This window comes from Rhodnius prolixus, unplaced genomic scaffold (assembly GCF_049639745.1).
Source record: "Rhodnius prolixus isolate KJV_2025 unplaced genomic scaffold, Rpr scaffold_2, whole genome shotgun sequence".
Taxonomy (NCBI): domain Eukaryota; kingdom Metazoa; phylum Arthropoda; class Insecta; order Hemiptera; family Reduviidae; genus Rhodnius; species Rhodnius prolixus.
The window spans coordinates 20600910-20613429 of NW_027411592.1; positions in this window are offsets into that span (position 1 = coordinate 20600910).

Genomic DNA, 12520 nt, shown 5'->3' on the forward strand with positions numbered 1-12520 from the left:
TGGAGAGAAGTTTTGATTTATTTTCACTTGAAAAGAAATTTAAATGATATATAATCTAAATTATTTACAATGAATTAAACATTTGTGCGTAGTTTTATCGAAAAACAAAAAATCATATCTTAATCTATAAGACACAAAGGAAATAGTAAAGATTAATTCTAATGTATGTTCGAAATTTTCTGACTTACATGATCAATCGAAGAATAAAAAGGTGGATGCAATACATCTTAAAAGACAATGTGTAGGCACACTGTTCATAATCAAATAATGCATTGCTGAATGTGGTAAAAGTAGTTCAGACCACAGTGATGGATAATATCGTTGATTTCATCCATCAACAAAGGTTGATTCACCAATTTGGTGTTGAGAAGTTGGCTTCAAACATATGTTGCCGTCATCCATAGTGTATTCTCTATGACGGACTGGTGATGGGTAAAAATCCATCTGAAAAAGAGAAAACATGCTGCAACAGATAATATCAGCGATACAATGCACTGATAAGTTGCAATTTGCCTAAGATTACAATGTATACATAATTTGACAACTAGTCCCGCAAGTAGAAGTTTAGAAAAAAAGGAAAATACAAAATCTTTATTAGTTTTTCTGGAATGTCCTTAATTTCGTTTTCGTACATTGTACTTTAGTGCCAAGCGTATATTATACACATTAGGTGGGCTTGTTTTGTATGTAGAGATTTAAAAAAAAGGGAAAAATACAAAATCTTTCTTATTTTTGCTGGTATTTCCAGATTTTCTTCGCGCTCTATCTCAAGAACGATTTATTGTATGTAAAATTTGCATAGAACCAAATTTGTAGAGAATTTTATGCTCTACAACTTATGTAATAACTTTAAGTAACATTTAGAGCCAAGGAAACCAGATATTTACGAAAAACCGATTTTAGTGACCTTTAACCAATGGTTTCCGGTGACGAGTACCGAGATTCTAGGAGACTTTTGAGCCAACTTATAAAACGAAGATTTATACGAGTTTATTATCTTCCATTCCTAATTAATATCATTTACGATTTTTCAATTTGGTTTTCAACTTAAATAATTGCAACGTTATTTCGATTACATCTGAAATAATTTTTTTTATTAGAGTTAAATTGAAATTCTGAAAGTAAAATTATTTATATCAAATATTTTTACGGAGAATCTACTGTCCTTTATACTATTAGAGAGGGGAAGTTTGCATCTTGAATTTTTGAGCTTCCAACCATTTGGCTAATACAGAAGGTTTAGTCTAAATTGATTAGTTGATTTGTTTGTAGTGTGATTAGGTGTTTTTATTGTAATGGATGAATTAAAAAAAAAAACAGGCGTGAACCCCAATATAGTTCACTCAAACTCTGCTTATTACGAGAACCAGCTGTACAACTCACCTTTCATTTAATGAAAAAAGTTGAAGTGATTCTCACTACTGCCGTACAATAGGAAAGCTCTCAAGATAGTAGTCTCTCTCTGCTAAGCTTTCAAGCATTGTTTTAACACATCTATTAGTAAGAATTAATTCATCTGTAACGCATGTAAGATCAGAAATTATCTGAATTTTAACATTTCAAATCAATGAAATGCCTTGGAATATTCTTTTCAAATTAGTTGCAACCACATTTTAGAAAACTAATTTGATAAAGGATTTTTGGTATTTTGTAGAGGCCGTCGTTCAATAAAAATTCCTTAGCTGTATCTGATGTCAGCTAGTTCTTTTTTACAGTTCGTAGAAGTGTAGTTAAAATTAATGTATTCTCATACAATACTGGAGATCCGAAATATGCTAGTACACCGGTTCAATTGCCTATATTAGTAAAATGAAGGAAAGTTTGTTGAATAGTCAGTCAGTCGTATACCATCCATTGTCTTGATGTTTATATTAATTAAAATAGAAATTTTTTGTAACAATATTTATACAACTCAGTAAACATTTATGTACTTAGCCTCTACAAGCAGAAACTGAATGAAGTCCAAGGAAAATAGCAAAATTGCACAGGATCAATTCAGCTAAGTGCACTTCTACTAATTGACTTTTTGAATAAACTTTACCATCGGTCTGCTGAGCACTACGTTATTTCATATTATGTTGTCCAGACACATACTCAAATTGAGTTTATAAAAATCACATTTTTAGTTTCAGATGACCTGAAAAACTAGTTTATGTCCAGTAAAAACACAACCTTAAAATTTGACAAGTTCACAGAAATGCCACTTGCAGCAGCCAAAGAAAAAAAGTGAAGATCAATAAATTTAAAGTAAGAAGGTGAGAAACAGGATAGCAGCTAGTGAGGCAGTTGTAATAAAAGTTGTCACCGTTACTCTCGTCAATGCGAGATACGTGATTCCATCTCACGGGTGAATGTGTTCACTATCTTCTGATAGGTCCGTAAGGCTGTCCTTTGAAGTCCCTTCTACTATTATACAGCCATCGTTGTACCTTTCCCCAACTCGCTTCCTTTCCCTTATTCCTTTTTATGTCCTTTTTTTTTTATTTGCTGCTTTTGATCTAAATAACAGAACACTCTTTCAGTTCTCAAAAATATAATAGTAGAAATAAGTTCTCTTTAATGGAAGGATTTATTTGTAAATTTGCAGTAACAGTTGGTGTTTATTTAAAAGGAGGATTTCATTACTTGTAACTGAAGATTATTTCTTCAACAGTTTTTTTGTTTGTTTGATTAGTTAAATCAATAAACAAAGGCAATTGTTCTACACCTTTCTAACTAAAATAAAGATTGTAAAATGTGATGAAGGAACCAGTTGTAGGGTGTGGCTGCAGCTGCAAAGTACTGTGTGTACAAGACCTATTGTGCTTCCCTTGGTATATTGTATACAGTTATTCTCAGGTTGAACAATGTGTTACTTCTATCTGGGGATTCGCAGAGAGAGTTTATCTGAGAATATACTTAATCCAAATAATACGAGGTGTGGCTATTAAATAACGAGACTGATGCTGCTACAGAAGAACCATGCATGCGCCAAACCAAGCCATCTCTTTCGATTGCAGCGTCTCACGTGTTTGTAGAGAAATCTGTCTTACCGGAACCGTCCGTTTGTGTAAGAGGTGTTAGTTTCGTTTTGCCGAAAACATGATACTACACATGTAGTAGAGCAACAAATTGTAGTGAAATTTCACATGAAACTTGGTAAAACCGCTACTGAAACTTATCTTTTATTAAAAGAAGTTTATGGCGATGAATGTTAATCACCTGCGCGAGTTTTTGAGTGGTTCAAACATTTCTAAGACGGCCGAGAAGACGTTATAATTAATCAACATTACTACCGTGAGTTGCTTGCTCAACTCAGTGAAAGAGTAAGGAAAAAACGACCCGATTTGTGAAAGAACAAGTCATGGGTTCTCCATCAAGAAAAACGCGCCGGCTCACACTGCATTGTCTGTCAAGACGTTTCTAGCCAAGTACAACATCCCAGTTTTAGGCCATCCGCCTTATTCGCCTGACCTGGCAGCCCCATACGACTTTTATCTGTTCCCCAAAGCCAAATCTGCATTAAAAGGAACACGATTTCAGTCAGGAGAAGCTGTGAAAGAAAAAGTGTCACGCATCATGCAGGAGCTGACAGAAAAAGAGGCTTCCAGCACTGTTTCGAAACAGTGGTAAATTCGCATGGAGCGTTTTAGGGATTGGGCAGGGGTTTATATTGAAGGTGATAATAACTAAATATGTATAAATTTAAAATAAATTTTTTTACAGCAATAGTCTCGGTTATTTAATAGCCGCACCTCGTATACTTTCATCTAAGAATTCTAGCATACTGATTTGTGTTCGCATTAAATTGTAGCAATGAAAACTATCACTTTGTTAGCCCATTATATTAACTATTAAATGTTCTAAAAAGTGAAGTGAGGAAAGTGTTGTTGAGATATTTAACTCTGAATTGAATTGCAATACCATCCAGTGAAAGAGATTTGTGATTATAAATGACACATCCACTTTCTTCTTTCTCAAGCGTGAACTTGTTTAGGGACTCGACTTCATACCCACATACTTATACTGGTATTGCAATTTTTCTTCTCTGAAGTTTGATTCCAAAAGTTTTCTTACAGCGAATAAAATAGCTTTACTTTATTTTTTGAAATTGCCTAGGTGAATAGATTTTTAGGTGTTCTCAGGTAACTGTAGCTTTATGTATAATAATTTACTGGCACCACTAAAGTGCATTTTCAGTTCTATGTACCACCTACTTGATATTAAGAAGCTTCTTAGTAAAAAGTAAGTACATAATTTAGAATTCTAGGTTTAAAGAAAACCAGTCAGCGGAAAGAGTGATTTCAGAGAATAGTTCAAGATTGCTCTCAAAAGCGACTCTAACAACTTTTATTTAACTTGGTGTAATATCCTCTTGGGTAAACAAAAATTTGAGTTTTTTTTTCTAATTAAAACCATATTTATGGGTAAGATGGTAGCTCTAATGAGGTCTACAGCTAAGCATTTGCAGGTGTTGAGTGGGTAGTAAAGGCCTGTTGGGAGATGTCCTCTAGCCTAAAATAGATCTATTAGATTAGGTAAAACGAGAGTATACTTTGGGGTGGAGATGTAGTTGAGGTCAAGAATTCTGATAAGAACACATACTTATCAAGATTTTGCAGAAAGTGAACGGCATGTTTAGCTGAAGTAATTGATACTAGCATTAGAACCTCTTCAGTTCTTTATTGAAGAATAATCAATGAACAACCATTTTAGGATTAGATGAAGAGTAACATTTTTCGAAGAAATATACTAAATTAGGGGATAAGCTGCGGCTGTCACTGTCGAAGGGAAGAGTAAGAAATGCTTGAAAGTATTTCAGGTTAAGGTTTGTCTATTAGAGAAGTGCTTCTTAAAAGAAATGATGGTGATATCTGATACTGAGTGGTTCCTGACGGGTGGAACTGGAGTTTCAGCTTGGCTGTAACTATCATCTGTACTGCTGGAGGTATGATCACGGTGATTCATGCGTTGGTATGCTTGGTTAATTCGTTTAAGCAATTAGAGGGAGGTTATATAAATGCGAGGACCTTTTCTGGAAGATCCTTCTTCCTGTGAATAAGGAAAGAAAATTGTAAGTAAAGAATTAGAACAGTCTACGACCATGAGGATATTGTTATGTATACAGAAGCAATGCGAATAGTATGGCTGGGTCATTTTGAAAGTAAAAGCATCAGGCCTGCGGAGAACACTCGTGCTAGAGGAAACCCTAAAAGTGCTGGTTAAAATATTATTAAACTGTCCGGTGGTGGACAGTGTTATCTGTAACGAGAGAACTCTGACCGCAGGCCACCAGTGTACTGAATAAAGCTCCGGGCGCCAATAACTTCAGATGTTGACGTGCCCTAAATCATAATTATACTGGCACTACTATGTAAATATGTATAAATTATCAATCAATAAACACGTATTATTATTATTATTATTTAATAATAAAAAGCATGCAATACACGTTCCGAAGTCACAAATACTGTGTGTTTGGATGCCAACAAACAATTAAGCTGGTAGTAACGCAAAGTAAGAGAAAGAAAGTCGGGTTATTTACAAATTTCCATTTTTTATATCAACATTGTTATTTATGCGAATCTTTAAACAAATTTTACATAGTACAGATTAAAATGATTAAATGATTCCTTTAGTGTAAAACAAAAAAAAACAAAACATCAAAGCTGATGTTAATGATGAACACAATTGAGACCAATTAAACCAAAACACACTTTTTTTTGGTGTTTTTGCTCTCAACCGGCCTTTTACCTTCCAAAAACAATGTGTTGTAAAATTAAAACAAAGTAAATTTTCCTTGTTATTAAATATGTGGTTAGTAACTGAATCTCCAAAAGCAATATCGATTTGTTGATTACAGGGCAAGTTTTAGGAATTGCTGTGGCGCTGTAAAATTAATAACAAAGTAAAGTTATTATCCAAAAAGAGAGGATAGAGGCGGTTGTATCAAATATTAGATTTCTCATTTTTAAGAGAAAATTTTTAGTTTCAACCTCTCAGATTACATAAAATATATTTATGTACTGGTTTATTGGTAACAATGTATGTATGTATTTCTGCGGGTGTTGAATTGGTAAAATTCTCAGGATTATTGTCTAATTACAAATAGTTTTTCCTTATAGCCACTTTATCGGCTTTTAAGCTCTAAAGTTTTTCGTCTGAGCTCCTACATGCAAAGAAACGATGGAACAAGAATACAACTGGAGCTCACATAGCAATGGATTAACTCCTTTAAAATTCGGACATCATGCACACTCTAATATAGCTATAAAATTTGGTATTTTGATATAAAATCCATTCGTTATCGTTTAAATCTAAATTAAAGCTAATTTAAAAATATATTGTGATGAGCTTCATATTATTAATTTTATGAAACATAAATAAATTCCATATACCTACTTGATATCTTTTTTTTTATCTTGTATTGGAATTTACAACTGCAACGACGTTGCAACAAGCAAATGTTGATAAAAAACAAACTGATAAATAAGATACATAAGAAACTGATAAATAAGAATAACTGATAAATAAGAAACTGATAAATAAGAAACTGATAAATAAGAATAACTGATAAATAAGAAACTGATAAATAAGAAACTGATAAATAAGAAACTGATAAATAAGAATAACTGATAAATAAGAAACTGATAAATAAGAATAACTGATAAATAAGAAACTGATAAGAACAAAAAACCTGATAAAAAAAAATAAAATACGTGAAAATCACGAGTGGAGAAGGCACCCAGTGGTGTCACTCCATTAACGGGCTTTGCTCTCACGATAAGAGTAGATCACGAGGCCACCTTCTCTTCAATCTCCTTAGAGGATTACCTGGTAATGTGGAAGAAGATAGGTTTTCTATGAGAGGGTTAGGATGAGCTGCTGTAGAGGAATGAAATTTGAGGAAACGAGTTTTAGCAAGATCTGTAATGAAAGGGATTTTGAGGTCATTATGGATAGTTAGGTTAGATACATAGAACGGAGCGTTAAGAAGTTTTCGAAGTATTTTTGACCGTAATGTCTGGAGGCGTAGAGAGTTGGAACGCTTTGTCAATCTCAATACTTCGATGCCGTATGACCAAATAGGTCGCATTAAATATTTTTATGAACTCAGGTTAGCTATTTGTGTGTTTTGTTTTAATCAAACAAGAATATGATTTTTGTATTGGTAATACTTTGAATTTTGAATGGAAATAATGGCAACATAGCTTTACAATGTTTTTAAAAAATAATCATGGTTAAATGAAAACCCTGCCTCGTGTGAGGAAAAGTACTACTTTTCACACTTGTTAAATAAATAACTATTACCAAATAGAAAACAAACGGGTCAACCCTTCTAACAGTGACGGTACCAGCATAAGAAATATTGTCTTTAGATTATAAGTATTTGGTATGACTCCTGCAGGGTAAATAACAATTTACAAGCTCAACCAAATGAATTGGTTCCTTCATTCCATCCCCAAGAAATCATTGAAGTTTATTGGGAAATGCGGTAATTTCACTGATTAATTTGGGAGAACACTTTGGATGGTAGCGACATCTGTGGGGAACTTCTACGCAAATTCCGGTTAGAATGCAGTTGTATTTGAGTTGGAAGTGATTTATGATGTGGATTAAATTCTTCTCAAGAAGAAATAGAAGAGCTGCTCTTATTGCATCGAACATCATAATCCGCACGAATGCAGATTTGTAACTGGCTGGAATTTCACAGAAACAGCCCTGTTGCGAATAGGTTATCAAATTTTAGTGAGGGAGTCTTTGTTGACGTTTTAGTGAAATTTACTTTTTATTTACAATTTCCTTTCTATAGATCACTTTTTTGTGACTTAAATCCTTCCGAACTAAATTTTTGTGAATAAGAAATGTTTCTAAGAACAACACAAGTAATAAATAATACGATGGTAGCAGTTCTTGATCGGTCGTTGATATTATTTCTAAGGAATCTAGAGTTTGGTGTATTTTTTAAATAAAAATATCGTTATACCAATGTTTCGAACTATGTTACTTGGTAAAACTGCTACTGAAACTTATCTTTAATTAAAAGAAGTTTATGGCGATGAATTTTTATCACGTGCGCGAGTTTTTGAGTGGTTCAAGCGTTTCCAAGATGGCCGAGAAGACGTTGGAGATTATGATCGCCCGGGTCGCCCTTCCACATCCAAAACTGATAAAAGTATCAATCATAATTAATCAACATTACTACCGTGAGGTGCTTGTTTAACTCCTGTGAAAGAGAAAGGAAAATACGACCCGATTTGTGAAAGAACAAGTCATGGGTTCTCCATCAAGACAACTCGCCGGGTCATACTGCATTGTCTGTCAAGACGTTTCTAGCCAAGTACAACATCCCAGTTTTCGGGCCATCCGCCTTATTCAGCATATGACTTTTATCTGTTCCCCAAAGTCAAATCTGCATTAAAAGGAACACGATATCAGTCCTTTGAAGCTGTGAAAGAAAAAGCGGCACGCGTCATGCAGAAGCTCACAGAAAAAGACTTCCAGCTCTGTTTCGAACAATGGTAAATCCGCATGGAGCGTTGTAGTGATAAAGGAGGGGTGTATATTGAAGGTGATAATAACTAAATGTGTATAAATTTAAAATAATTTTTTTTACAGCAATAGTCTCGTTATTTAATAGCCACACCTCGTGTATGTCCATATTGTGCTACTGTACTACAAAAAAACCGAGAATTTTGATTAGCCAAAAATTTAAAAATACGAATCTTGCGAAAGGAACGTATTGTTATGTTATAAGACCAATCTAGACTTGTGTCAAATTTTCAACTCTCTCTTAATTTTTTCAGTAAGAAATTTTCCTCTCTCCTTGGCTATCCTGCAAAACGCTTTATCTGGCAAATTCAGGTTATATACCTATAGTTATCAGGAAGTTAGGTTAAGTCCAAATGAAGTTTATTAGGTTCACATATTTCATCTATGTTTCAAATAGTGGAGCTCATCTTGATAATAAATGTTTTGTTACGATTGCTCCACGCGCTAATCTACTAATCTAGTATTTTTAGCTAAACCTTTCCATCCAGTAAATCGCTTATAGTTACGAGTACATCCTCAGGCTTTAAAAGAATAAAGGAGAAAACTCTCCGACATTGGTTTGGGCGGATTCAATTAATTGTATATAAGTAAATGGAAACAGCTTAAAAAGAAAAAATTATCTCAGATAATTGTGAAGGAACATTCAATAATTCTTCTTTAAAGAATAAAAGAGAGTAAATTAGTCGGAAAGGGCTGCCTTTCTTTTAATCAAGAGCAATTCGTTTATCTTCACTTAAGTACTGGCTATAATTACATTCCTCTAATTAGAGAGGGAATAAATATTACCCAAAAATGACCGACCAAAGATCAGAGAAGGCGCCTTTAATGTTTTACAGCATTATTCAAGATTCATAGTACGTACACCAATTCATTTGAATTCGTGACAATTTAAATTGACTTTGGCATTTTTTAAAACGTATAAACTTTAAAAAATACGTTACAACAATTAAGCGCCTTACATGATTTTTTTAAAATTACTAATCGACAAATTGTCTTCAAACATTTTTACTATTTTATCAATTATTTCTTTACTCTTATTAGCTTATCTGAATGGAGCGGAACGGTGTATTGTATTAATACCTGGAGAGGTAAGTAAGTGTAAGCTGTAGACTCCGCTCTGGATCGCGGAAGTGATTGAACCAATAGTTTTAACCAACATAAATGTGTTCTAAATAGATCAAGAGAAGTCGTTAAAGCCGACTGCCAGCTAATCATGCAAACACATGAAACATGAAAAAGATGCCAAGAAACGTAACTCTTACGTTTAAAAACTGGTTTTGATCAATAATTTATTTACTTAAGTTTAAGTACTTTAAGTTTACGGGAACAACAATTTGAGGACGTTACGGATATTAGTGAAATAGGCTCTAGAACTTACGTATAACGAATTCGAATTAATCGTCCTCTCGTTAGAGAAAGGAGGCAGTTTGCGGTAGCCGAATAACAAATTAAACCTGAAAAGACAAAACATTTTCCTACATTATATGTTTTATATTTACGTATATGCAGTTTTAATGTGTCAGAAGCGGAAATTTAGGAATATTGTTTATTTTATCGAAAAATGCGTAATCGAAAATTCAAAATAAATCGGCCATTTTCTAATTATATTCACGTATGGCTGTTATATCAGGATTCTTGTACCATTCTCCATTTCATTATCCATTGCATGTAACACAGTTTTATATAACACAGAAAAGATATTCGAAAATATCATTTATGCTTAATTTTTTGTACATTAACAGTATGTAATTCCTGGATCAGGACAGGCTTATTTTCTGGAATGCACTGCAACCGTTTATATCCCATATCTCTGATAATGACAAATGTTATGAAGTTATCTAAAACTCCACTACCTCTAGAAGTCCCATTTAATTTTAAAATTGCCAATTAGCATTTCCAATAGATTAGATTGTTTGTCTGGAAGAATGGTATGGTCTACACCAGCGTTTCCCAACCTTTTTTGGCTTGCGTACCACTTGGTAGTACATCATGCTAATTTGTACCACTTCGTAAAAATGATTTATTTCGTGAAATTTGTTATTCAGTGTTTTATTATTATTATCTTTATACAATGTATCTGCAACCAAGTAGTTCAAGTTCATATTCACTTTATAAACTTTGTAAAGTGTAAGATCTTAGTTTTAACAATTTTTTCAAACAATTAAAGATTATTTTCTCTTCAAAATTATTAATTACTAATTTACAAAGTTCTCCTTTAGGATTATTATATTTGTGCCCAAATCTGATAAATTAATTTCTTTTAAGCATTCAAACCTCCTGTAATTACCAATTAAATTTAATGTTGCTTGGGTAGAGCTTACTCATTACAATCAATCTCTTTAAGCAGATTTTTACATAGTTATCAATTATCATTTGTGTTTTCGGGTTTTGGAAAATACTCCATGAAAGACAATTTAAATCCTGTTAAATGTGCTGTTATATTTTCTCGTATATCTTGAGATAGACCAACAATATTATGTACTTATTAACAACTTTACTGTATAATATTATTAATTAAAATAATTTGTATATATTATTGGTAAAAACGTTTTATGATATTTTTATGCTTTGATTTTTTTTTAAAATTTTTATGTCCGCCATTATTGATTATTTTTCGCGTACCACCAACCAGCAAATCGCGTACCACAGGATGGGAAACGCTGGTTTACACGATGCGCGATTTCTCCGAATGAAATCTGCTTCATGCAAACTGAAAATTTTCGTTTCGGAGTTGTCAAATCCCAGTGAGTTTGCGTAATTGTTGGTGTAGCTGAAGTTCACATAAATTTCATAAAATTATGGAATAGCTATTGTTTATTTTATTGAGTACTATGTTCTCAATGTGTTTACTTAATTGTCCCTTTTTATTAGGAGAGGTTTCGTCTGCTAGATCCAAAGGGGTGAGCACAATAAGCCTACGGTGCCATGGGGCACAGCTTCCGCCCCGCTATTGTAATCTGTAACCCGTAAATTGTACCAAAAACGTTGGCCTTTAATTGTTACAAATTTTTTCCAAAATTGAAATAATCTAGTAATTTAATGAAGTTTCATATTGCGTACTTGAGCTGGCTCAATTATATTCACTAATAATTATAATAAATAACCCATATTTTTCGGCTTTTAAGCGTCAATTGATGGTTTGGAGTATATTGATAAAACAAAATTGAATAGAATTAATTAAGCAATGGGCAGAATAATAATTCAATATCTGTACAAAACTTCTCTGTTCATCTCTCATATGATCCAGACAATTTATTTCCAATCCAGCTTTACGGTTTATTATTAATTGGAGATGCAGCAATAATTTAATTAATAAATCAATCAAGCTGCAGCCAGGACCAAAGCTCTAGCAGAGGTATCGACTACGTTGAATACAGCAATGTTTGCTTCTACATAAAAAATTAATTAAAATTTACTCTCTCTAAAACTTGCATACACAATTATGTTCACTAATAATAATAAATAATATTCATGAGAATATTATTTTATATTCATTTTATTAATTAAAATCTATTGCATTGCACATTGGGGAATTTATTTATAATTTTTATTTTAAACTTAAGAATGTATTCTCTTTGAGGTTTTACAATGAGACTGTAAGAGAATAGATTAAGTGGCAGTAAATTAGTAGTAACAATTTAAATGATTTTTTTTTTTACTCTTATCCACAGGGCGACTCTTAAATTTCCAAAAAACAAGGATGCTGTGATACCGCTTGAGGGCTCCAATCTTCACCCTGTCTAACCTTTGCAACCTTCATGTTCCCAGTTATTTCCTCATACAACTTCTAAAGAAATTTCTAAAAGTGAAGTCCATTGTTGGAAAACCTTTTTCTTTTAGTAGTTCTTGAGATAGGTCACTGCTCCTAAGCTTCAGTAGATACGTTTTTTTTATTTAATTTACATGTTATTTTCTTATATTTTATTCAGGTGGTACCCTTCAATCAAGGCACATACCTTTAAGCGGTGGCACTGAGGGCATCAATGTA